The following is a 27,568-nucleotide window of genomic DNA, read 5'->3' as shown; positions in this document are numbered from 1 at the left end:
CCCTTCCATAACAAGTATGTGTGGAGAAGCCTGCTTAGGTTTCAGAATTTTAGGTTTCTCTTCCACATGCACTGAGCACATATTTGATCCTTTTCAGAATCCTTACTGCAAGGATCATTTTTATTAGGAGTTAAGCATTACAAGGAACCATTTGAACATCACTTCAGAATTCTTGTTATGCTGTAAATATTGTTAATAATGTATGTTGATATGGATTTGGGCTTACACAATGTATACTCTGATTTCTCAAAGTAGTATTATTCATATTGTGACAAATATATAGTGACCTAAATCCCTTTCCATCAGCAAGTCAGAGAAGACAAGAGACAAAGGAAGAATTCAAGTTCATTTACATACTTTGCAATACTGCCTCAGATAATGTTCCCCACATACGAGAAAGCTTAGGGGCTCATTACGTTTGTTCTGGCCAACAGCAAAATCAATAAGCAGGTTTATGAGAGTTGTACTTCTCTACAGTGCTCACCCACGTGCTGTTTAGCTACTGCAATAATCAAGAAGTTGCTCCAATTAACTCTGGATCATGAGTCGGCACTCATGCGAAGAATGAAGGCAGAGAAGAAAATGCTGGAGTATGAAAAAAGAAAGTGGCTTTTACATTAATGGAAGGAATGCTGTTAACTTAAACTAGGAAATAAAACATAGAAAGATCCAGGGGATGCAGCTGGGTAGTAAATACTAAAGATGTGAACGAATTGGATTTTGCTATTTGATCCAAACTCAAATCGAATAGCAAAATTCTCTCATTGATTCATCAAAACGGCAGCTAATGCCGGCTGTTTTGATGAATCAACTTGGATCAATTCAAGTGATTTGGCCATGGGGAACAATGGGGAACTTGAATCACCCCATTGTTCCCCATGGATAGTTCCTAGGGACTCCAAAGTGGGGTGGTAGGGCATGATGGGTGCTATCTACCACCCAACCCACAAAAGAAATGGGCAAGTGGGGGATTTAAAAATCCTCCTTCCCTGGATCCTATGGGAAACACAGGAACATAGGAAGCTGCCATATACTGAGTCAGACCATTGGTCTATCTAGCTCAGTAGGGATGTGCGAACCGGTTCAGATCCGAACCAAACCACCCCCGGTTCGGTTCGGATCCGAACCGAACCGGGGGTGGTTCAATTCGGACCGGTTCGGACACCCGAAAATTGGTAGGATGGTTCTCTTGTTTCTGAGGTATTGAGTGTGGATTCTATGATAGCATATTAGAGTGGATTCATGGTGTCTCATTGAAAATCTCATTTGCTATCATAGAATCCACACTCAATACCTCAGAAACAAGAGAACCCTGTACCCCATGGGTTAGAAACCCATGGGGGTGGTTGGCACCCTATGTGCACTACACCACCACTCGCTCTGGGCCACCCCAGCACCCCCCAAGTGCACTTATGGGGCTGCTGAAAGCTCCATTATAACTTATGATGAGGAAAAACCTTAAAGACGCATAAACTTCAACAATTAACCAAAAATCAGCCCTCTGCCCAAATCCTTTGAAAAAATTCAGGTAGCTTCCTTGCCCCTACCTGGCACTACCACCAACCCCACACTACTCTAGGCCACCCCTTTGCCCCCGACATGAAGCTATACATTTGCTGACACCTCCATGCTTCTTTATGGAGAAAAACCTTAAAGACGCGTAAACTTCAAAAATCACTTAAAAATCACCCCTTTGCCCAATTCCTTTCAAATAATTCAGGTAGCTTCTTTGCCCACCCTAGGAACTACCAGCCACTACACTGCACTCTACGACACCCCTTTCCCCCCGACGTGAAGCTATACATTTGCTGCAATCCTAATTATTCTCTATGAGGAATTCAAAAATACTTTAACAATTCACCAATAATCAAAGGAGTGTCCAATTGCCTTGGGATTTTTTGGGTGGTAGGCACCCCTGTCTGTCTACCACCCACCCCGCTTTTGTGCCCCTAGGTGCTCCACAATAGGGGATATGAACTGGTTCTGGTCCCATTATACTCTATGAGAAAAATAATTAAAAATATTTCAAATATTCATAAAAAATCATAGGGGTGTCTGATTGCTTCAGGGTTTGCATGGTTGTTGGCATCCATGGGTGCTCCACAATAAGGAATAATGGCCTGGTTTGAGTTCCATTATATCCTATGAGAAAAAAATAAAAATAATTTTCAAAAATTCATTAAAAAAATCATACAAGTGTCCGATTGCTTTGGGGTTTGGGTGACAGGTACCCCTCGATGCCAGCTACCATCCTACCAATTTTCGGGTGTCAGAACCAGTCTGGATCCGAACCGAACCAGGGGGTGGTTCGAACAAAACCAAAACCTAACCACCCCCTCCTGGTTCGGACCCGGTTCAGATCCAAACTGAACCGGGTGAACTGGTTTTGTGCACATCCCTATAGCTCAGTATCGTCTACACAGACTGGCAGCGGCTTCTCCAAGATTGCAGGCAGGAATCTCTCTCAGCCCTATCTTGGAGAAACCAGGGAGGGAACTTGAAACCTTCTGTTCTTCCCAGAGCAGCTCCATCCCCTGAGGAGAATATCTTATAGTGCTCACATGTGGTCTCCCATTCAAATGTAATCAGGGTGGACCCTGCATAGCTAAGGAGACAAGTCATGCTTGCTCCCACAAGACCAGCTCGCCTCTCCATGGGGGGTGGGTGAGGAAAGGGGAAAAGGTTAAAAATGGGGAACAATGGGGTGTTTCAAGTTTCCCATTGTTCCCTATGACCAAAACAAATTGCACTCACATTTTGCATTGTAACTTGTAATGCATTTGGTGCCCCTGCCTTGCAAAATGCTGCAGATTAGAAGCACACAATTAAAGGAATCTGTCCCTCCTGACATAGAACACACATTTTTTCAAAAACATTCAAAAAATAGCCAAAAAAGAATCATGGGCCCAGAATCCATTGCCAGACTCAGTGCCTGCACTGCAGTAACATCATTGGCACAAGTTGCTCTCTCTCACACACAATTATAATTCTTACTTCAGCATTGCAACAGCTGCGACAGCAGCACCTTTAGCAGCAAGCATAGCCATAAGCTCAACTAGAGCAACTTCAGCCACATTTTGACTAGGTACACATTGCAGTGCAAAATGCAGATGACAGAGCAGACCAGAGCAGTGAGTGAAGCAGAGGTTATTCTCAAGGCTAGACCTGGGGCTCATCTCACAGCAATCACTAAGAAAATATCACACACACACACACACACCTGCCACATTGTCCATTTCCTGCCACAACACCATCTCACAAACTAAACTGTAACTCAAGGAAGGAAGGAAGGAAGGAAGGAAGGAAGGAAGGAAGGAAGGAAGGAAGGAAGGAAGGAAGGAACTCAAGTTCTACCTTTGTCAATCTAAGATCCAGCAAAACCAGATAATTAATAATATAGCAACAATAGCACAGTCTATTATACTCAGTGTTGAGAAAAGAAAACCACAAGATCAAACCTTCTTTGATTCCTTCCTCCCACATTTCCTGATGTATCCTCTGCAAAGGCACACTAAGGGCTCTCTCTGCTTCTCTCGCCTGTCCTTCAACCAGTTACCAATCCTGCCCCTGTCACCTTATCCCACGACTGTTATAAATTTCTCCAACGAGTGGTTAACTTTGTGATGATCCTGTGAAACACTATGGAGCCAATTTGCAACTAATGAACTAAATGGAAAGTGAGTTAGATACATGTGGCCTTCTTTCCAACCATTTGCACACCCAGTTACAAGGATTACTGGAAGGGTCATTCAGCATCTGGAACATATTACTTTTAGAAGCAAACCTCAAAACAATCAACTCAGTGCTTGAAAATCAGAAAGCAGGTGAGCAGTTAACAAAATGCTCTGTGAAGAGGACATAACAGGCAGAGAAGAATCAAGGGCAGCTCCAGAGGAGGAGCAAAGGGGGCAAGCACCCACCAGACAAGTGGCTTGCCCCTCCACCCGCTCCCCATTTCTGTTTCAGAAATCTAATATGTAGGTCACAGCTCATCCACCCATAAATTCACTTTGCCCTTTCTGTGCCCCTCCCATCAATTTCCCCCCTGATGCCACCACTGAGAGCAATGACGTTCTTATATACCACTTTCGTTATAGGACTTGTTAGTGTTCACACACTAACAGCAACCAAGCATTTTTGCAGAGAGAGAAAAGTGTGGATGTCATGAATGCAATGTATTCCAATTTCAAGCCCACAAAAACTTCTGAAAGCAGTTGCTCCTGCAGTCCAAAGAGTTAACTACAAGTGACATATCCTCATACTGTCTATTAATGCTGGTGGAAGTGGAAGACAATAGGTCAAGTGGCGAAGGGAAGACACATGTATACACTGTGAATTATGGGCCCAGGGAAATATCTTTTCTCACGGCATCTGCTGCATTAACTGAAAAGGTTAGCATTCAGAATATTAGAACATACTAAATAAGAACAATACTTCACATCTTTTCCAGATTCTGATTCCTTGTTGTCAGGACCACTATTTTGTTTTGTCTTTGTTATTGATAATTGTTGGTATAATCCTAAATAAATATAATTTGTATCAACTCCTGATTTATCCAAAATGATCAGAATATTTCTTGAATTGTCAAAATATGAGACTATACACACAAAGACTCTTAGACTCTTACAAGTATACATGTATAGCATTACTGGAAGAGTTCTTAACCTCAGAGAAAATTATCCTGAAAGGGAAATTATCTTAACTTTATACTTTGATTATCTGATTTAATGAGCAAAGAAATAGTGTATTTAATATTTTATTATTCAACAAATTTGAGAGCCAAAATGCTTTAAAAATAAACAAGTTCAATACCTTTCACTATTGTGAAAAGCTGAATTTGTATAGGTTTGGTTACTATCAGGATATAATTAAACTGGATGCTGTCTATTGACATTTATTGGCTGACATGATGAAGAAAATTACTCAAAGTAGTCCCATTGCCCCACTTACCCTTTTAATTCTGTGGGACTTTTTTGAGTAATTTTCCTCTCATGTCAAGCATTAATATTAATATACATATTCCCATGTATATGTTTATTTAATTATCTGTTTCTGCATAAATAAAAGAGATGTGCACAAATAGTTTGTGCATGGGCTGATGGGGCGGAGAGTGGTACCCTTATGGAACTGGTACATAAGAACATACGAACAGCCCTGCTGGATCAGGCCCAAGGCCCATCTAGTCCAGCATCCCTTTTCGCACAGTGGCCCACCAGATGCCGCTGGAACCCACAGGTAGGAGTTGAGGGCACGCCCTCTCTCCTGCTGTTACTCCCCCGCAACTAGTACCCAGAGGCACCCCGCCCCCAAGACTGGAGGTGGCCTACAGCCCTCCGACTAGTAGCTGTACCTGCTTGGCACCACCCCGCCACTTTTCCAGGCACAGAACCGGCCCTGTGTGTGTCCACACCACATGGAGGCTGCAGGGAACAGCACCGTAGCCCCGAGTGGCTGGTTGGGGACAAGGCACTGTGCCTGGAAAAGCAGTGGGATGGGGAAGAGCAGGTAAGGAGCTCCTTACCAGCTCATAAGAGAACCTCTCCCCACCCCATTGAGCCGACTTGAATGCCAGCACCTGAGTGGGTTGGGCACTTCCCAGAGGTGGTGCCAAACTGGCTTGTAAGCATGCCTGATAAATATCTGCTACTCTGAGGTATGCACAGGAATTGCTACCCAAAGAGTCTCAAAGTGGGGGCAGTTAAATAGTGGTTCCCAGTATGCGCTAGAACTGGTGACCGTAATCCCTGCTCCTCCCTCCCCAGTGTTGCCTTTTTGGTGCTACGGAGATGTCCCCCTCTCCATGGGATGCATTAAGTGTAGCTCCTCCTAGTGCTGAATCACAGTAATCATCAAAGTGATGGATCATTCCAAATGTAGATGGAATATGTGTCTGCAATTTTCAAATCTTTTAAATATTCAACATTTAATGTCTAGTCAATTGCAGATGAATTCAGTATAAATCTGGATTCTTGTGAAAATCTATGGGTTTACAATGGCATTAAAAAGAAGAATTCCACCCTCTGAATATAATAATATGTCCCTTGATGTAATCTGAAGTTGCCTTTGCAAAACAAATTCTTTAAACAATATTTACAAATGAGAAGGAGGTCATCAAAATAATTTCCAGGGTAGAAGAATATTTTCGTTTTTTAAGAAATCTGAAAACAACTGTTCTAGTTTCCTTCCATGGAATAGGAAAACATGTTTTGCCTTGTCTTATAATCGGTAAGCAAACTGGACTAGGGAAAAACATAATTAAGGGACAAGGCACCATACCCCTACGCTTTCCTATGTAAAATAAAATAAAATAAGGAAGTGAAAGAGTAGTGTGGGCTGCAAAACATGTTTTGATTTGAAAATCTAGCTGTAGGAATATTTATAAGTTGTTACAAAAACACCAAAAACATAAAGAAAGGGGAAACAAATGTGCCCATTTCTCCAAAAACACCGGATATTTGCCATTTCTACAGTGAAAACATGTTTTTAATTTGATCGTTTTCCCTCTATTTTCCTCTTGTTAAAGGTTATGGAAGCTATTTTTCTGCTTCCCAATTCTGTTATCAGTAAGAGAGATATTATTAATTCTACAGTATAGATAAAATCTTCACATGTAATACAGCCACTATCCAGAGAGGAAGCCTCCATTGCACAACTGGCTTCCATCGCAGTAGCCCCACACTTTCTTATTTGGGGCAAGTTAATCAAGCAGCAAGCAGAGTGATGGCCACAGTGTGGATGAATGCAAAGAGGCTAGTCTGTACTATATATGTCGGGCTCCCAGAGAAAGTATGTGTGTTGTGTGATAGAAACGATTACCTATTGGGGCCACAGGATCCCAAGCCTGGGTCCCCAGACATTGTTGGACTACAACTCTCATCATCCCAGTCACAAAATGGCCTTTTCTGTATTTTTCTTTCTTTCTTTCTTTACATTTACATTTATATCCTGCCCTTCCTCCAAGGAGCCCAGAGGAAGGGTATGTTCATGGATATGTTCATCCTCACAACAACTCTGTGAAGTATGTTGGGCTGAGAGATATGAGACTGGCCCAGAGTCACCCAGTGAGTTGCATGGCTGAATGGGGATTTGAACTCAGGTCTCCCCAGTCCTTGTCCAACACTCTAACCACTACACCATACTGGCTAATATATCTAAAGTATCTATTTTGGCAACTTCCACTGCACCTTCTTCAGATACTTCTGAATATCTCCAAGATGCCAGCAACAACCATTAAATATGGCATCTGTACAGGATAACACCATTTTATAATGCGTTGTACCCTTAAAAGGTTAATTCTAAGTCCTACTGAAATGAATAGGACTAAAGTTAAGTCACAACTAATTTGCATCATTAACTTCAAGAGTGCTTAGTCATGGGAGTGCTTCACACATAGGAACATAGGAACACTGCAAGCACAAGACCAGCTCCACACAGCAGGCTTTACCATGGGTTTTCTGCAAGGCTTTAGTGCAAACGTGAAGTTGTCCCAAAAACCCAATGCAAAATCGATATTATTTGGGCTGCACTCTAATGTACAGCGAAAAACCCGAATTGTGTGTGAAGTGCTCCCCGATAGCTCACAGGAGCTTTGGCGCAAATCTGCCCGATATGTGAATGCACACCCTCCATTAAAAGCCCTGTGTGAAAAACTCAATGGTTAACTTTCTTAGGACAACCTATTGTAGTTCCACCTCTGAGAACATATAGGTGTCTCTTCCACATTTCTATCAACATACAACATGGAAGACTGTGTAAGCATTCTACTTATTTCTGATCTTAAAGCAGAGAGCCAGTCAAAATGCTATCTCTCTTGTAGTCCTAAGAAAACTTAGAGTACAGTCTAGAACTTCACATGGAAACTTGTAACAGGCAGAAGCCTCCTTAAGTGGCTAAGTATCCTCTTCCAGGATTGGTACTGGAGCCAGGCTTGGGGGCGGCGGGTGGGGGGGGGGAGAGTTCAGGTGACTGATTGCAGGGAGGTGCAGTGAGGGAAAGAGAGAGAGATGCAGCTCACGTTCCTAGTGTACCCCTTTTGATGTTAAAATCAGACCCCCTCATCCTTTGCTTTATATGTGAACAGAACAGATATATGATTTTTAAAAATGTGACTGCCATGGCCCCATCTCATTTCCCCCTAAGCAACTGAACGATGAGCTCAAAAGTCCTGGGTTCCGATTTTGCCTTTGCCATGAACAGTAGGTGGCCATAAGCAAGCTGTCATGGATACTGAAATCAAATCACCCTTTCTTTTCTTATTTCATTTCTTATTTAATAAATATTCATATTTCTTTAGGCTTAGAGATTATGACCTTTTTGCCTACAACCTTTGTTCCTGAAACTCAGTTGTGTATCAGGATGTGTTTTTAAGTTTGCTTCTGCTCCTCAAACATAAGGATTAGAGAAGAGATTAATTATAAATTTGTGTTAGAGGAAAAATAAATCAAAGAAGAAGCAACAAAAAATATGCATGTGACAAGTTTTGTATTAAGAGGGAATGGAAATGCTGACATGTTTTACTAAGTTATGGTTTGTCATAGTCATGAGAAACTTTAGGATAAAAAGGAAGAGATTGAAATCCAATATCCTAATCCAAATTCAGGTTGCCTTCAGGCTTCCTTACTTGACTGTTTCTTACTTTATAGATTGTAGATAAGTACAATGTTCCTTCAACTATGCTCCTTGAATCTATTTTTCATGAAATGTCCTATGTAATCAATGCTATGTTTTGATGTCTTCTGCTTTGTATGGGTTTGGGCCTATTATTGTAAAGTGTGCCATCAAGTCGATTTCAGCTCCTGGCGCCCACAGAGCCCTGTGGGTTTTTTTGGTAGAATACAGGAGGGGTTTACCATTGCCTCCTCCCACACAGTATGAGATGATGCCTTTCGGCATCTTCCTATATTGCTGCTGCCCAATACAGTACCAGCGGGGATTCGAACCGGCAACTTTCTGCTTGTTAGTCAAGCATTTCCCTGCTGTGCCACATCTTGTTGAACTAGAAGCTATATGAGTTAACTAATATTTTAATAGAAATATTTATCTTGAGTACCTATCTTTAATTATTGTCGGTACAATACCCTCATTAGCATGAACGATATAGTGTAATATCTGGACTGAAGCCTTGCACACAATAGTTTCCTGATATAGCTAACAGCTAATCTGTACATTGGGCTGTGAGAGGTCATCTACCAGAGCCAATCCACCACAAAGCCATTATCTCTCAGCCTCAGCACCCACAACCACACCATCTGTAATGTGGGGATAATAATATTTACCTAACTGGTAAGGTTTTTATCAGGACTAAATAATACTACCCTACCAACTACAAGGTTGTGGTACAGGGGGCAAACTGCCCATTGGCCCCACAAAGCTGAGGGGCCCCATGTGTGTGAAGTATTTGTCTTTCCTTGTTGGGTTCCGGAAAATATTGCAGAATTATGGTGCTCAGGTAAAGCTGGGGTGAGCTTCACTGAACTACCAGTTTTGGAGAGACATCAGTCTCTCCTCCATTTGAAATAGCAAAGGGCTAAAAAAAAACCAACACCAGAACTGAAATGTGAGATCTCAGATACATTTGGAGGTAGAACAGAATGAAATAAGGTACCCAATGTGATCATTTGCAAAATTCAAGCTGTCGAGGTTAGGGATGAGCTCTGGATACAACAATAATAGAGCAAAAGCTTTGAACTTCAAACATAACTTTATATTCTGAATTAACAACTAACAGATGTTTCAAGTTTTCTGTTTTTGAATAAAATTAAATGAACTGAATTTAAATATTCTATTGGAACATGAAGTAAGCTTTTTAATCACCCGGGTGAGTCAGAAAGAGAGAAACTAGCTAGAAACTAATTACACTATAGCAACAACTACTCTGCTGTTGCCCTCAAAGCTAAGCGAATGATATCTGTTTTATGATGATGGAAAGCAGATTTTGATAAAATGTCCCTTCAGGTGAAATGAACTCTAGAATTAGGGAAACGCAAGCACATCTATATTCAGTCACAGACAGATTATATTCCTTGGCATTAATTCCTAACTGTTGCTTTCAAGGGCAGAATCTGGACAATACTCATTGAATAATCTGTTCCTCTTGTAATGATTCACACAGGTAAAGTATACAGTACAGTGTTCCCTCTAACAGGGATTCCCAGATGTTGTTGACTAAAGTAAAGTAAAGTTGTGCCATTGAGTTGGTGTTGACTCCTGGCAACCACAGAGCCATGTGGTTTTCTTTGGTAGAATACAGGAGGGGTTTACCATTGCTCAGTGTGAGATGATGCCTTTCAGCACATTCCCATATCGCTGCTGCCAATATAGGTATTTCCCATATTCTGGGAAACATACCAGCCGGGATTTGAACCAGCAACCTCTTGCTCACTAGGCAAGTCATTTCCCTGCTGCAGCTGGGGATGCTGGGAGTTGTAGTGAACAACCACTAACAGGGAACAGTGGTGCAGTACATTTCCCATAAACCTAGTATTAACAATCAGGATGCCATAAAAGGGACAGTTGTCTGAATGACAAGATGATTATTCTAAATCACTCTTTTCAGTGTTACAGTTTAATATTTCCTGCATTTTAGAGTTGGTTAAATCCGTGAATAAGTATTATTTTATCAAACAAACATCTACCTCGGATCTCATGTCTGTCTTTAGTTCAGGCATTGCTTTCTGTTGACAAAGGCACACAACAAGTCAGAGCTTTCTGCTTCTCCAAAAGAAAGTAGATGCCATCACCTTTTCCATCTTTTGTATTTGTGGAAAGTCTCCTTTAGTCAATGGTAGTGGAGCAACCACGATGAAGTACATCTGTTCCAAACACTGTCCAGTAGGTGGCAATGATGTACATTCATGATGACCAAATAATTACTTCATGCTAAATGGGGTAGTTCACACATCTCTGGAGTAGAAATCCATTATTCAAGCTTACTATAATTGCTTTAGTCATGTATCAAAGCACTACACCTACAACTTGTACTATCTAAATAAAAGTTAGACAATAGTAAGCAAATACTAGACATTGAGCAATGTTGCAGCCTTTTTATAGTATTACTTCAAAAAAGAAATCATTTTAATACAGTATCCAGATTCTTCAGATGTTCATAAGATAAGCCTTATCAGGTAAGAAGAATGACACTATTGAGTGCACTATTCTATACCCTACTACCAGTTCTACATATTATATAGGTAGTATATACAATACAAACACAGAAATGCACCACTTTGGGTGCTTTCCAGGCAGAAAAACAATTTATAAATATTGCACCAACCAAGCAAGAGGGATCCATGTGCTTAAGCAGGCTTCTTTGTGCATTGTCAATAAGAATGCAGATGTTCATCTGGATGCACATAATGTTCATCTAAGCCCTACTGAACTGACCAGTGCATCTTTTAACACAAAAAAGGGGGGGAAGTGCGGCGGGGGGGGGATCATCTACATCCTAGGTTACCAGTTATTAAGCATCACATGCGTGACTACGAGTGGATTGGTGTTATAGGAAATTTATTTTTTAAATGAAAGAGCATTCTACCCTGGAAGATTTCTCTCACCGTCTGATATGCAGGGATATCCACAGTAAATAAAAGCCACTGGGCAGCGTCCAGACTAGCTAGACATAACTAAGCTCCACGGCAATCAATGAGACAAATTAGTAATGATTAACTACAAACCTATTAATTTCAGTGGGACTTAGTCTGACATATATGTACAGTCTGATGCTGCCCATATCTGTATATACATTTCATTTTGAACTCAAATATACAAGGACTATCACCACATCCCATTAATTCTGAATTTAGCACAAGCATCTATAAAGTACTTATACCTCACATATTCCACCCATATGAATCTTCAGAACAATTTACAAAGATAATATAACAAGTTGTTCTGGTAAGAACTAATCTGCCTACTTTCCTTTCACTATAATATTAATTGATAATTACAATCCACACAAGTTAGTCCACTTCAGCCTTAAATGTTCATGTGCCTGCCATCTTGAAATGGGGTGGATGACATCATCACAAACTACTCCGCTGAGGTGCCCCTATGTGTCACTCACTACAACTGTACCAAATTTGGTTCAAATAGGTTAGACAGTCCACAAGTTACATAGGAACATAGGAAGCTGCCACATACTGAGTTAGACCATTGGTCCATCTAGCTCAATATTATCTACACAGACTGGCAGCAGCTTCTCCAAGGCTGCAGGCAGGAATCTCTCTCAGTCTTATCTTGGAGATGCCAGGGAGGGAACATAGAACCTTCTGCTCTTCCCAGAGTGGCTCCATCCCCTGAGGGGAATATCTTACAGTGCTCACACATGTAGTCTCCCATTCATATGCAACCAGGGCAGACCCTGCTTAGCTAAGGGAATGCTTGCTACCACAAGACCAGCTCTCATCTCCTGTTACCCCACGTGCACCTCAAACATTCACACATCATCTTGAATCAGGGTAGATGACATCATTACAAACTACACCACTGAGGTGTCCCTATGTATCCCTACAGCTGTAGCAAATTTGATTCAAATCAGTTAGGCAATTCACAAGTTAGCCCTCTTGCACCTCAAACATTTACGCATCAGCCATCTTGAAATGGGGTGGATGACATAATCACAAACTAAGCTGTTTAGGTGTCCCTATGCGTCACTTACTACAACTGTACTAAATTTGGTTCAAATCAGTTAGATCGTCCACAAATTACCCATTTTCCCCTCACATGTTCACGCATCTGCCATCCTGAATTGGGATGGATGACATCATTACAAATTACACCATTGAGGCATCCCTATGTGTCCCTACAACTGTATCCAATTAGGGGTGTGCACGGAACCGCCAACTGCAGTCCAGCACTGGGGTGGGGGGGTACCTTTGAGAGCAGCGGAAGGGTTTACTTACCCCTCCCACCGCTTTCCCGCTCTGTCGCCATAATCCTAAGAGTAATTGGGGCAGCAGGATACCTCCCTGCTGCCCCTTCCCCGACGTTGCTGGGAAAACTCCCAGCAGTCCTTTGCGCGCGCATCTTTGTATCCTGCTGCACCATCTGAACTGGACCGCCCAGGTCCGGACCGGTCCAGAGGCTTTTTCAATGGCCTCCGGACCGGTCCGGGCCCATCCCTATATCCAATTTGGTTCATATTGGTCCAGGCATTGCAAAGTTGATAGGGGGTCACACACACACACACACACACACACACACACACACACACAGTGCCAAGCAATCTCATAAGCTTACTTTCCTTAAGGAAGTAGGCTCAAAATGATGAAACAATATTAAAACAAAAAATTAACAAACAAGCAGACAGCAGCAATGCATAAATCAAAAGCAGTGGCAGAAAAAACTTCAGTGCAATTTAGACATACTTAAGGTTTGATTATTACGATAAATTATTTGCCTTATGTTTGATGAAACTGTATAAGTATAATTCAGTTGCTTAGTTGATCTGGCTCTTCACGATTTTTCTATTATCAGGGGTGATCCAAGATATTGTAGCACTTGCAGAGAGGTACCCAATGCTGTCTTGCCAATAAACCTGGCGGCGGGGGCAACTCCCTGTTGTATTCTATATAATGATCTTTTGTGTTTTGTTGTTTGGAAGTTTGTCCCAGTGGGGATCCTGTAGAGAGTGTGAGGGATGGTAAGAGAGGTGAGCAGGGTGGCAAGAAGCCTCCCACTGCTGCCATTGGAGCTCCAATGGCAGCAGTGGGAGGCTTCTTGCCACCCTGCTGGTGCAGCAGTAATCCGCCACCTAAGGTGACCGCCTCACCTTTCCTCATGAAAGGGCCGCCCCTGTCAATTATGCTTTATGTATCATTGCTGCTGTACAAATGAAAAAGATCAATAAGTATGAGCAGCATTCCATGTACATATCACACTTCCTAGATAAGGAACTGTGGGTCAAAATAAAACGGGCATTCAAATCCATCCATTGGTGTGTCAGCATCACTTATTGTTATGCTAACAATAGCATTGCATTGTTCTTAATGGGATGTCCATTTGCATTCCCATCTGTGATCTGGCACAACTAGTTCCATACATGTAAATACCTTTTGACTGTGTGACTAGCATTGGATTGGAGCAAAAGAATGCCATAAAAGATGGTGAGCATGGTGTGTATTTCCTAAACAGCACTTGTAAAAGTAGACACAAATGTTTGTTCCTTCCATACTATTCCATGGAGAAGTTCAAGAAGCAAAGAGACCTAAGCTGTGAGCTTTTTTCCTCACTTCATTTGCTTCCTAAGTACAGTCCATTATGCTGAAATTACAGCTATCCTCAAGACTTTGGAAGTGCTTCACTCTTTGACAACATGAAGAGCCAGGATAGGAAGACTTAAATCTCCCAGTCGGGGCTGCCATGCCTAGCATCTTAATGGCTTTAGCAAAAAGGAATTGAGCTAAGTGGTAAAACAGATAAAAAGGAATCACTCTATCGGCTGGCTAGAGCTATTTAGAGAGGTACCTTCTCTCCCCGAGCTAAGTTATGCCCATTCCAGACCCTTCTCCTCTGCTAGGACTGAGTGCTATGAATAATAACATATCCATCAGTCTGTACTAGGGATGTGCATTCCGATTTGCCTACAAAATGTTTTCTGTCCGAAAATGGCACTTTTGGATGTTTTGTACACCTACCAAAAATGAAAAATGCCACAATGAAGATTTTTGTAGCTGAATCGAAATGATCCTATTTCAGAGATGAAGCTTTGTGAGGGGTTTTCGGGGGGGGGGGATTGGGCCTGTTTTGCGATCGCTAGCAGTCTCTCAAGAGTCTCCCTTTAGTTCTTCTTCTGACGTTGGTTTGAATTTCCCGCCCTTCAGGCCTGCAGATTGGCCGGTGAAAGCAGGGCCGGATGCAGCAGGGAGCAGCAGTGGCAGGGACAGGGAGCTTGGCTTGCTGGCCTGAGAGCTCCTTAGTGTGGGCAGTGCCATCGGGCACAATTGACCCAAGGGTGACACGCAGCCGTCATGGGTGTTTGGAGGATGGCGGGGTGAGGAGGTGGCAGTGCCGGGGCCCTGGCAGAGGAGGCGGGTGGGCGAAAATGGTGGGGAGGAAAGGAGAGAGTCCAGCGCAAGGGAGAGAACGGACAGGAGAATGGACTGGGGGTGGAGAACAGAAGGTGGGGAACAGACTGGGGAAGGGGAACAGAACAATGGGGAACAGAGAACAGACTGGGGTGGAAGGGAGGGGGATAAGCAGTGGGGATATTGGCAGCCTGTAATTCGGCTTCAGTTTCGGAGCAAGTCAGCTCCGAAACCAAAAATCTGGGGGGGGCCCTTCATTTCGGACCCTATCCAAATGGGGGGGGCTCCTTTGGATTCGCCCGGAAACAAAAACAAACAAACCCAAAATGCACACCCCTAGTCTGTACCCCATTTGACAGGAGATATATCACATTGCATTGCTTGCACATCTAAATTTTGCAAAACTGTAGCCTTTATGTTGTTTCTGCAATATTATGAAAAAGAACTAGATGTTTTGTATTTCCCCAGATATATTAAAAAGCTTTCTAAGTTGGTGCAAAACTTTAAAAAAAAAATTCAGCCAGCTGACAGAGTAATATTGTCCAAACTGCAAAATGACCCAATAACCGCTTGAGCCATTTTTTGAAGGGCAGTATATAAATCAAATAAATAATAATAATAATAATAGTATTTCCCCTTCTTCAGTCTTCTGGAGCCTCATGTGTTCCCAGATACTGAATGATAATATAGGACAGCAAATATGATGACATCAAATCTCTATGACTTGGAAGTTGTCTTCATTACTCTCCATCTGTGAGACTGAACTCTATATGTGTGTTGAGTAAACGAAGTGAAAAATAGACTTATCTAGAGCTGATCCAAACTGCCCCAATCTTCTGCGTATATACTAGGGATGTGCATGAACCGGTTTGGCAGTTCTTTCCGGACCACTGGACCAGTTTGGAGGTCCAGAATTTGGGCCAGTTCGGCGGGGGGGGGGTACCTTTAAGGAGCACGGAGGGTGCTCATTTCTCTCTCCCCCCCCCAGTGTTTCCCCTGCTGTCTCAAAAACCACTGGCATGGGGCAGCAATGTACCTCCTTGATGCCCCAGTCAGCGTCAGACCACAAGTGGCCAGTGTGTGTGCATATGCGTTATGTGTGCTTGTGCACCGGCCACTTCCAGTCCGATACTGACAAGGACAGCAAGGAGGTATGCTGCCACCCTGTGCCAGCGGTTTCTGAGACAGCAGAAGCAGGGGAAATGTGCTGGGGGGATAAGCACGCTCCCTGTTCCTTAAAGGTGAACCCCCCGCTGTAAACAAGATATCAACTTCTCAAATTTTGGGGGAAGTGTTTGTGAGAAATTCCGATGAATTTCTAAGGCCACTGGCAACTGCCATTAATTTCTCAGAATCCCCTTTGGAATGACACAATGGGCTGGTTCAGACAACCAATCTGAGTGGCAACCTATTGCATGTGGTGAAGTGAGGACATACTGCTGTGGCCCTGCCCCCTGGAATACGGTCCTCTGCTCTGCATAATCACTTTGGGCTGGGATGTCTAAGCTGACTCCTAGTTGCGCAGTTGAAACTGTGGTTTAAATGGTCTAAACCAGCCCTCCATCCTGACTAATCCAAATGGGCTTCATTCTGTGAGCCAGCAAAAATGTGAGCCAGCTTGGCATTTTCAAGGGTGGACATGCAAAGTGGAGGTCAGCTTATCGCTCATCGTTAGTGATGGCAACAATTATTCCCCCCCCCTTTTTAAATGCTATTTTATTGTTTTAATTACTTTTTTATTGATTGTGCTGAATGCATTTAACTGAGAAGAGGATGAAATAAACAGGCTGCAATCTGGGATACGCTTGAGGAGGCACCTCCTATGCCAGCCATGCTACTGGAGTCCCTGTCTCTCCCTCTGCCCCTACTCCACCTTTCCTAATCAGAGTAATCTTACTAGGATTCCCACCCCCATAAACTGAGGAGAGGAGAAAAGAGAGGGTAGTACTGCTGTGTACTGTCTGAGATGCATGTTGCCCTCACAAAATCTAAGAGCCCTCAATTTATTAGAGACAATTAATTATATTATGAAATATGAAAAGAGAGCTCAGTCTCTAGCCCCTTGAAGCCATCAATAATTTGAGGTTAAGTCCATCATCTCGCGTTCTGGTAAATGTGAACACTCAAAAAAATTAAATGGCCTTTAACAACCATTGTAATTGTAAACTGCCCAGAGATGCAAGTTTGGGGCGGTATAGAAATATTTTAATTAATTAATTAATTAATTAAATTAAATTAAAACAATATTGCTTGGTTATTAAATTTCTTTCAGCTGGTGCCCATAGAACTTCTAGTTTTAGATAAGAACATCAAAATAATTAGGCAGACAGAAGGCAATAAATACTAATGTACATTAATATGACCCTGGCACAAGACATTTTGTAAGATTAAAAACAAAGAAGCCCTCCTTCAGGATCAGACCAAGGACCCATCTAGTCCAGCACCCAAAAGGGGTCAGCCAGGAAGCAGGGCCTGAAAGCAACAACCCTCCACATTTGTCCACCCAGCAATTCAGAAGCGTACTGCCTTTGAAGATGGAGGCTCCATTTAGCCATTATGGATCACAACCATTAGTAGACTGATCCCCCCTTAATTTGGGAAGTCTTTTTTTAAAGCTACCAAAGCAAGTGGCCATCACCATTTCTTGCAGCAGCAAATTCCACAAGTTAATAATGTATCATGTGAAGAAGTACTTTCTTTTCTCTGTCCTGAATGTGGCATCAGACAGAGCTGGCAATAGCACTGGTCCTATATAATCGTTTCTATCCATTTATCCTGCAGTCCCTCATCAATGACCGTATTATTTAATTGAGTATCAGTGCCCTAGGGCAGGGATTCTCAACGCTGGGTCCTCAGATGTAATTGGACTTCAGCTCCCATAATCCCTAACCAAAGGCCACTGGGACTGGGGATTATGGGAGTTGAAGTCCAATAACATCTGGGGACCCAACATTGAGATTCCCTGCCCTAGGGCAATCTGGAGGGGGAGAAATCCACTACCATCAAGTCTAATGAGGGGCGAGTCAACATTCTTAGAAGGCCTCACACCCTTCCTCAGCAGCTTTCTCATTTGACATTCATTGAGCTGTAGTGTGATTCAGCCCATTATCATCACAATGAATACCAATGGTGTTCAAACTCTTGGTGATGACTAACCAGTAATATGAGCAGAGCTGCTCACCCGCCTGAGTGTGTGCCCTGAGGGCTGCCCATGTTCTGAACATGGGCCGCTCTCCAGAATATGAGGCTGAATGCTATGGTAGGAAACCCATTCTTGAGCAAAGATTTAAGCCGAAGCTGCCTTTAATATTCAAGTTTTAAAAGCAAAGTAATATTTTGAGGACAGCTTTTTAAAAAAAATTGTGTTAATTCTTTGGGTTTGATGTCTTGGTTTGGGGGTCATAGAGAACAAAATAAAAAGCATAAACAGCAACACACCTGGTTAGTTTGGTTCCCAAGGCTTCCTCTTTGCCTCTTCATGTGATATTGCTGTGAGATTACCCTAGTTGGCTATTTCAAATAGCATTGTCCAAGGAAAGCAACAGATGGAGGGAAAGCATGGTGCACCTGCTTGAAGAACAAGAAGGTCTGACATAAAGAGCTGTTGCACAAGAGCCAGATGAGTGATTCCACTGGCAGTGGGGAAAATTGGCAAGAAATCCAATTGGCCCAGAAGGAATTGAGGAATGGGTGAGCAGCATCCTGTCAGGAAGAAGATCTGGGCCCATTAACAAATGCTGAGAGAAGGAGGCTGGGCCAGCACCCAGCAGAGCAAAAGCAGCCTGAACGTTTCAATCACTGGAGTCTGAAACTTGCGGAAAACTTCAACAACAAACTAGTGTTGCGATCTGAATATTGATGTCAGGGCCTACTTCATATACTCAGCCACAGCTGCTCATTATAACTGTGTGAGTGGAGTGCGCCACATAGTAAACCATTTGTATGAATGGCTAGATTTTAGCAAATGATCGTTTCTGGAGCCACACAGGTGATTGCAAAGCTGACAGCCCAATCCTATACATGTTCATTCAGAAGTAAGCAGCTTTAAATTCAATGGGTCTTGTTCCCAAACAAGCATGCATAGGATTTCACCCTTAAACATGGCCCTGGAAGGGGACAGATTGGGTGGACAGATTGGCCTCCTGGAAGGAAGGGTATAGGGAAGGTGCCAATTGTTGGAAATGGAGGACTTTGTGCTGTCTCTTGTCTCAAAGACAGTGGAGGACAGACTAGTGAGTCAGAGGGCTAGAGGGTCAAGACATTGGTCATCCCTTCTCTACTGCTCTGACACTATCCCTTTGGAATGTAGATTGCTACTCTTAGGGACTAACTTCCTTCCTTCCTGCTTTGCACTTCCTCTTCCCTTTCTCTTCCTGTTCCTTCTACCTTGCAATATACAAGCTCCTCTCCCCTGCACCATGTGTGCAGAGATGCAGAATCCAGCTGCATCCAGCTAGATAGATAGATTAGAGATCCTAACTCCTCACTTTCCTATCTAGAATGGAGTTCTTTAATAAATGCCATATATATTGATTTGAAACTATGAACTGCCTCCAAGTTATTTTACTCTCAGCATACACACATGCCTAAATAAATTCCGCTGTGTTGTGCCTCTGTGCACTCTGCTATAATGAAAAAGGGTTTTCTTCTACCAGAGAGAATTCCCAACACCAATGACATAATCCATGCCAATGCAAGATCAATTGTTCAGAACAAGTATAAAGTGTTGTGGAGTGTATTGGCTAACCAGAAGGAAGGAGGTGTGTACTGGAACAAATGACATCATCAGTACCAGCTGGGAAGTAGTATGAGTTGTTGGACAAACCATTGGTTGGTCAGAACACAGGAAAGAAAGGGATGGGTGCTGTTACCAATGACATCATCAGTAAGGACAGAATAATCATTTTTTAAGAAGTGTCAGACAGGTCGCTGGAAGGACAAAGAACAAATTTTATTTTCTTTCTGAGAATGGTCCTCCTTTTTTAGGTTTAAGAAAGAAAACAACATGTAAATACAACAAAAGGAAGACATGGGACGTTGTTGGCATGTTAGCATAGTTTATGCACCTTTTAAAGATGGATTTCCTTTGGATTTTTTTTTTTTAATTTGGTTGCAGCTTAATATCATTTGTGACTCTGGAATGCTCTCCTGGTGGGTATCTGCTCCTCAGTCTCCATCACAGTTTTTAGAAAGCATGTCAAATCGTGGCTTTTTACCCAGGCTTTTATATTATTGTCTCCACTGCTGCTTCTTGTATTTTGTACTGTTTTTATGCTTGTGTTTTAATTTAATTTTTTAAAATCAGATTTGTTTTTATACTTTTTAGCTCAATATTTTAATGTGTCTTTTTAATAATCTTGTTTTTAAATTTTATTGTGAGCCGCATTTGGGATTTTTTAAATGAAAGGTGGGGTATAACAAACAAACAAACAAATAAATAAATAAATAAACAAACCCATATGGATTTTGTTTCAGTGAAGTAGATGCATTGCATTTCTCTCTGTCATGCAAAGGTATGATCTGGAACTATAGCTGCCTACATATAATGCTGGGAATCTCCAGTGCTCCTGCAAACAATAAACAGAGGTGCTGATCCTCCCCTTCAGTTCAATGAGATTGCAATCCCATTCCAATCTGGGGGGTGCAGATACAAGTGTCACACCCAAGTCACTTCCTGGATCTGATTTGTATGTGCAGAGGAGTGGGAGTGGGGTATGCATGGACTCCCATCAACTCTTCTATGTGTGCACCTTTATTTTGCACCCTGCTTGCACCCTTAAAAAATTTTCAGCACTGTCGATTTGGGGCAGATGTTGGATGGGAGGAAAAGTATTCCAGCTGCCCTTTTCTTCCCTCGTTACTACTTGTAATCAGTATAATCAGGGCTTCTGTTGCAAAGTCTGCAAGGGTCAGATGGGTCCCAAACAGCTGCTCCAATAGCAACAGTGAGAGGCATTTTGCTGCCCTTCTGGAATCCTAATAATATGCAGCCTGAGGCAACTGGCTGCCTCATCTTGGCTCATGAAAGGGTCACCCCTGGGTATAGCTAGGGGAGAGGGGGCCCATGTTCATCCCTCTCTCTGGCAGCCCCCCAGTGAGGGAGATAATGAAGAAAATAAGAAGGGATGGAGCTGGAGGGCCCTCAGGAGCTGGGGGCCCATGTTCTTTGAACCCTTTCACTCAATTATAGCTATGCCCCTGCCTGGCTCTAACTAAGCCCTTTCATATCTCTTGGCCCTGGCCACTTCCCTCAAGCTCCTTCCCTCTGTTGCAGAACGTTGATCCTTAAAGGGCCAGTCCCCAGCCTTGACGCCAAGCATTCTGCAGTCTCTCAACCACCTCTTGCTTGATGTGTTCCCTATGTCAGTGAGCACTGAAATATGATGAGCCCTTTCTCATGATCGGTGAGAAGGGCTTGAAGGCACATGGGGAAGAGAGCTTGAAAAGCTTACCTCACCCACAGGCGATTGGTTTTCTGGGTCTGGGCCCAGAGATTGTGCATCCAAACATTCAACTGCCTCTTCTGGCAGTACAGAGGGTCAGTGGGGGTGGGATGTGTCACCCTGGTCCCTGGAAATCCCATAATGCACCACGTGAGTGCATGGTGCATTGTGGTTATCCCCCACTGACAACCGGCGGGAGCCCTGCTGTCTCCAAGCTCTGGTTGCAAGCGGCTGGTGTTGGCAGACGATCCAGAAAACTATGTAATCTAGGAAAGAGAAAGAAATAGTCACCGGAAGAAAAGAATGGCATCAAAGCAGCAGCTAGAGGATTGCCACAATCTTTTCTCCATCCCCAACTGCCTTGAACTGTGCCCCCCCCCCCCACGACCTTGAGTACTCTTCCAGGGCCCCTGATTCCACAGCTGCATGTTATTGCCTTGGCTGCATTTTCATGACTAGAACGAACATGGTTAAATAGGTAACTGTGATTAGAGAACTCTGCGTGCTCTTCCTGAGCATGTCATAAAAATTTCTGGGCAATCCCAGCTAAATCGCTGCAGTCAACCAGCACTCAACTGGGATTGCTAACCAGGAATTCAGTGTTCCCACGACATGCTCTGTGGGATCACGTGGGCCTCATCAATTGTAGATCATTCTGGTCATGAGAATGCAGTCCTCGTTACCTTTGCCACTCCCTTCCTCTCATCCTTATGTCTTCCCACACACTGTCAGCATTTAGACTGTAAGCTGTTTGGGGCAGGGACCTGTCTGTAAATGTCCATGCACACAGACAATATTTTAGATTGGAGGATGGAGGTTTCAGTACACTAGAATAGAAGTACATTTTGGCACCTGATACTTGCCCTCTAATTAACAGCCACACACACACACACACAAATTGAACCTGGAATATCTGTAACAAATGAGAAGGTATACAGAAAGAGTCATTATCAGGATGCCGCATTACCTGGTTGCCAGCGTGGCCCTGTGGAGTCAGCAAAGCACACAAACTCCCTCCTTTTGGGCTTCTGTCTTCCCCCAAAGGGAGCGGGGGGTGAGATGGTTCCGGGCCAGTTGGGTCCCAGTGGGGTTGAACAGGTGAGGCATAGAGAGCTGCAGGGAACAGCTCCAGTGGGGCCACCATATTGGGAGTAGCTAGAAGCAGGAAATGAGACCCAGAGATGCTCTTACCCCTGGACTTCAGGGCCAAAGTCCAGGGCCTCCACACACACTGGGGGCCCCCAAATCCTCTTTAGTCTGTCCTGAGTGGTGTGGTTTGTGCCCTCAAGAACCTACATGTTAAAAAATGATGCTTAGCTTGTGGTGGGGGGCGAGGGTGGGGTGGTGCTGGCTCCAAAGGCCTTTAGATCCAGGCTCTAAAATTACCTGGTGCACCTCTGATGAAACCTGACAAGGGGTGGGGCTTGGAGTAGGCTTTAAGTGCCGTCAGCTCTGTACTGGGGCATTTAAATCCAAGGCAGCCAATGTTGAGGGCTGCTCTTGTTCGTGGGAGCTGGAGTTCCTCTGGAGAGGGAACTGGCTGGATGTAGCGTGCCAGGATGACCAAGGTGATGAAGTAACCTCCTTCCCTGGCTTACTCTGAGGCTGACCTTGGCTGTTCTCACTCTGCGATTCTGGAGTAAAAAAGGGCCAGTAACACACCTCCTCCCCCTTGGAGTATGGCAGTCATCTAGTCCTTCTGGATAGGAATGCCATTTAATTTATGGTCTCCTGTTGTATCTGTTATGGCACTGCAGCAGTTAACTTGAGCTCTCTTTGTCCAAAGGTTGCCAGGGATACTGTTCCTGTACTTCAGGAAGCAGGGAGAGCAGTATCCTGTTTTCAAGAAGGCTTAAGGACTATTTTTCTCCAATCAGAAAGCAGATTCATAAACCGGAAATGGAGAACGCAGCTGCCAAGGGCATATTAAAGGGTGTGTGTGTGTGTGTGTGTATGTGTATGCTTTAAAAAAACCTGTTGTAATAAATAAAAACAGATTTTACAACATGTAAATAGGGAGTCATATGATAAACGGGTTACAGGCTTAAGGGAAGGATGTTTAGTGGAGAACACTGTCTACAGAAGAAAACTGAGAAGTGACCAAACCACAAGTGACTGCAAAAAGGAAGGTGTTTTACATCTTCCATAGATGTAACTTAAACACTCTTTATCCTGTAAAAAGGATAGAAGTCCATATGTAGAATTTAGATGCTTTAGCTAACACTCAAAATAGCATTGTGGTGGCAACTTTTTTTTCTACCCTATTTCTCTTTTCTCCTAGGTTCTGCTTTTCCTGCTGCACCTTCTTTTTCATTATTACTGCCTAATCATCCTCCTAGCTACCTTAAGTGGCACAGTGGGGAAATGCTTGACTAACAAGCAGAAGGTTGGCGGTTCAAATCCCTGCTGGTACTATATATTGGGTAGCAATGATATAGGAAGATGCTGAAAGAGGAATCATCTCATACTGCATGGGAGGAGGCAATGGTAAATCCCTCCTATATTTTACCAAATAAAACTACAGAGCTCTGTGGGCGCCAGGAGTTGAAATCAACTTGACCGCACACTTTACTTTACTTTACTTTAATCATCCTCCTGCTTCTGGCCAGTATTTCACAATTTTAAAAATAATGTTTCCCTCTCCACCACCTCCATTCCCCTTGTCTTCATTTGAGTGTAAGCTGAGGGATAGGGCCTTATTCAGCAGCAGATCTACACCAAACCCAGCTGTGTGATGGTACAGGGCCCCTGAATGTCAAGAGGACCTCCACATGACCGCAGTCTGGCTGCTGCTCAGAGGGGCTGGTGCTCAGAAGTGCTAAACTGCTGTATGGGAACTGCTGGAGATGGGAGTTAAAAGAGTGAGTCTCTGCTGAGCAAAGTGCTCTCACTCCCCCCTCCTCAGGAGGGAGTGTGTATGCAGGGAAGGAGGAATTGTTGAGGGAAAAGAAGGTGCCTCAGGAAGAGGCACTGGTTGAGGGGTATTTGTGTGTGTTTTGGTGTGGTGGAGCTGGGAAGAAACATTCTGAGATGAGGTGTTTTCATTTTTGCTGATGGGGGAGAGCTGTTGAAGCCTTTAGCAACTCTGACCCAGAGCAGGGGCAGGGGGGCGCCCTAGGGCAGGCCTATCCCATCTAAATCTTTTCTGCAATATTCCATCTGCCTTCTAAGAGAGCCCTCGTGTGGAAGGGAAGGAGCTGTCATTACCACAGATTCCCCACCCATTTGCTCATGGTGTTAAGCTGCTGCTGGCAGTAACTTTGCCAGAAACCCAACACACGATTGAGGGAAAGCAGGGGGGGGCACAATGTGCTATGGGGGGCAGTGCAGGACTTTGAACCAGGTCTCCCAGCAGCCTAACACTAGCATTGCCTAAGAGTAATGGTATTTGTGGCATGAATTATGTTAACTATTGGAAGTGTCAGGAATCTATGCTCGAATGCACATGTGGTGGGAAGGTTGTCCTATAAATGGATTTTGGAAGAAAGTTCTGGATAATAATGATCAGGTAAAACTGAAATTTGATCCAATTATGATATTATTAAATTGTTTAAATGCTCCTGTTCTGGTAAGGCATTAACTGGAAATGTGTCACTGACAGCAAAGCTATTACTGCCAAACACAATTTAGAAAGCTAAAGGGTCTTTTGAAGAATCAGAAGACTTTGAGCATAGATGGAACAGACAAGGCTGTCTGGTTTGGTGCATATGCAGTAATGAGAGATTGATTATGATTGGCTGGTAACCAGGTGGGAACCCAGTGTTCAGAACTGAAATGCTCATTATAAATATGCTTTCACAGAAATGAATATTTTCTCTGTCTGATAATTATCCTACTTGTGCAGGGGCAATCCACTCATGAGGCAAAGTTAGGCAGTTGCCTGAGGCAGTTGCCTAACATGGCAGATTATTGGGGCATCAGCAGGACAGCAAGATGACCCCTGCCATGTCCACTGGAGCAGCTCTTCAGGACCAATCTGACCCTCAGAAACTACTACAGGACAAGCCTCACACAAGCTTCTCATCACACTTTTTGCAAAGCTTACATGGAGAAAAAGGTCCAGAGGAGGCTGCTGGCAACCTTTGCTTCTCCCTGTCCCACACACTACTTTCAAAGCTTTCAAGTGTCCGTTTTGAAAAGGAACTGGCCTTGTGGGGCAAGGCAGCATTTGATGCCTTGCGTTGCCTCAGGTCCACAATACCTTGAGCCATCCCTGAATTTGTGATTATCTAAAATGTTTCTTTGACAAAGTTCCTCCTCAAAGACTCCTGAGGAAACTTAGAAGTCATGGGATAAGGGGACAAGTACATGTGTGGATTGCTAACTGGTTGAAAGACAGGAAACAGAGGGTAGGGATAAATGGAGAGTTTTCACAATGGAGGGAAGTAAGAAGTGGGGTTCCTCAGGGATCTGTACTGGGAACGGTGCTTTTTAATTTATTCATAAATGATCTAGAAGTGGGAGTAAGCAGTGAGGTGGCTGAATTTGCAGATAGCAAACTCTTTTGGGTAGTGAAATCCAAAACAGATTGTGAGGAGCTCAAAAAGTATCTTTCCAAACTGGGTGAGTGGAAGACAAAATGGCAAATGTGGTTCAAAGTTGGCAAGTGTAAAGTGATGCACATTGGGACAAAAAACCCCAGCTTCAAGTATATGCTGATGGGATCTGAGCTGTCGGTAACTGACCAGGAGAGGGATCTTGGAGTTGTGGTGAACAGCTCGTTGAAAGTGTCCATTCAATGTGCAGCACTTGTGAAAAAGGCCAATTCCATGCTAGGGATCCTTAGGAAGGGGATTGACAATAAAACAACTAATATTATAATGCCCTTATACAAAACTATGGTGCGGCCACACCTGGAGTACTGTGTACAATTCTGGTCACCACATCTTAAAAAGGACATTGTAGAACTGGAAAAGATGCAGAAGAGGGCAACCAAGATGATCAGGGGCCTAGAGCACCTTTCTTATGAGGCAAGGCTACAACACCTGGGGCTATTTAGTTTAGAAAAAGTACGACTGCGGAGATACATGATAGAGGTCTATAAAATCATGCATGGTGTGGAGAAAGTGGAGAGAGAGAAATTATTCTCCCTCTCCCATAGCACTAGAACCAAGGGTCATCCCCCAGATTGATTGCCAGGAAATCTAGGACCAACCAACGGAAGTACTTTTTCACACAACACATAATCAACTTGTGGAATTCTCTGCCACAAGATCTGGTGACAGCCAACAACCTGGATGGCTTTAAGAGGGCTTTGGATAACTTCATGGAGGAGAGGTCTATCAACGGCTACTAGTCGGAGGGCTATAGGACACCTCCAGCCTCAAAGGCAGGCTGCTTCTGAGTACCAGTTGCAGGGGAGTAACAGCAGGAGAGAGGGCATGCCCTCAACTCCTGCCTGTAGGCTTCCAGGGGTATCTGGTGGGCCACTGTGTGAAACAGGATACTGGACTAGGTGGGCCTTGGGCCTGATCCAGCAGGGATGTTCTTATGTTCACTTATAAATGAATTATATTTGTAGTCTCTCGCTCACCTGTCTTTCTGTCTATCTATCTATACACACACACACTCAATAAAAAGTTTATTTTAATATGTAATTTCATGTAATATCATCATCATCAATTTTATTACAGTCATTGGCCAGCAGAAATAGAAATAACAAACATAAATTTCATGTAATACAAGATTAATGTATTGAAATGGCAAACAGGGTAAGGACGTTTTAAACATTCAGGGTAACAATGATTTCTTAAAGTAAAGCACAAGTTATGATAAGTGGCTGAGAGTTTTTAAAAAGTCTTACAAAAATGTGCTCAGCTTAAAGCCTGATAGAATCATTGTTAAATATCTGCATGAATCATTTGTCTAAGTTCTTACAGCCAATACACATACTGTATTTAATACAATAGAAATCAATTTGCATGTTATCCAAACCTCTGTTATAGATGATATTTTGAGGATATTAAGGAAGGGTGCCATTTATCTTAAGTGTGAGAAAACATAATATTATAAACACATTTTATGAAGGAAAGGAAATTATAATGTTGTCTTTTGACAATCTAAGAACTTAGAATCTACAATATTTCTTATTATACTGAGAAT

General features: G+C 43.1%; 1 long non-coding RNA gene across 2 annotated transcripts; it reads right to left on the bottom strand.

Annotated features, from left to right (window-relative positions):
• Positions 1–210: 210 nt before the first annotated feature.
• LOC128344121 (uncharacterized) lies at positions 211–23,268 on the bottom strand. Of its 2 annotated transcripts, none has more exons than XR_008315683.1 (3): positions 23,077–23,268; positions 21,476–21,732; positions 211–585 (listed from the first exon to the last, which is right to left on the bottom strand). It is a non-coding gene; the product is annotated as an uncharacterized LOC128344121 (long non-coding RNA). The 2 variants fall into 2 exon arrangements; XR_008315682.1 differs by having other exon boundaries at positions 23,129–23,268.
• Positions 23,269–27,568: the final 4,300 nt, after the last annotated feature.

The sequence above is a fragment of the Hemicordylus capensis genome, chromosome 2 (assembly GCF_027244095.1).
Source record: "Hemicordylus capensis ecotype Gifberg chromosome 2, rHemCap1.1.pri, whole genome shotgun sequence".
Classification (NCBI taxonomy): Eukaryota; Metazoa; Chordata; class Lepidosauria; order Squamata; family Cordylidae; genus Hemicordylus; species Hemicordylus capensis.
The sequence above is the reverse complement of the archived record's forward strand: the minus strand, read 5'-3'. Positions and strand labels throughout refer to the sequence as shown.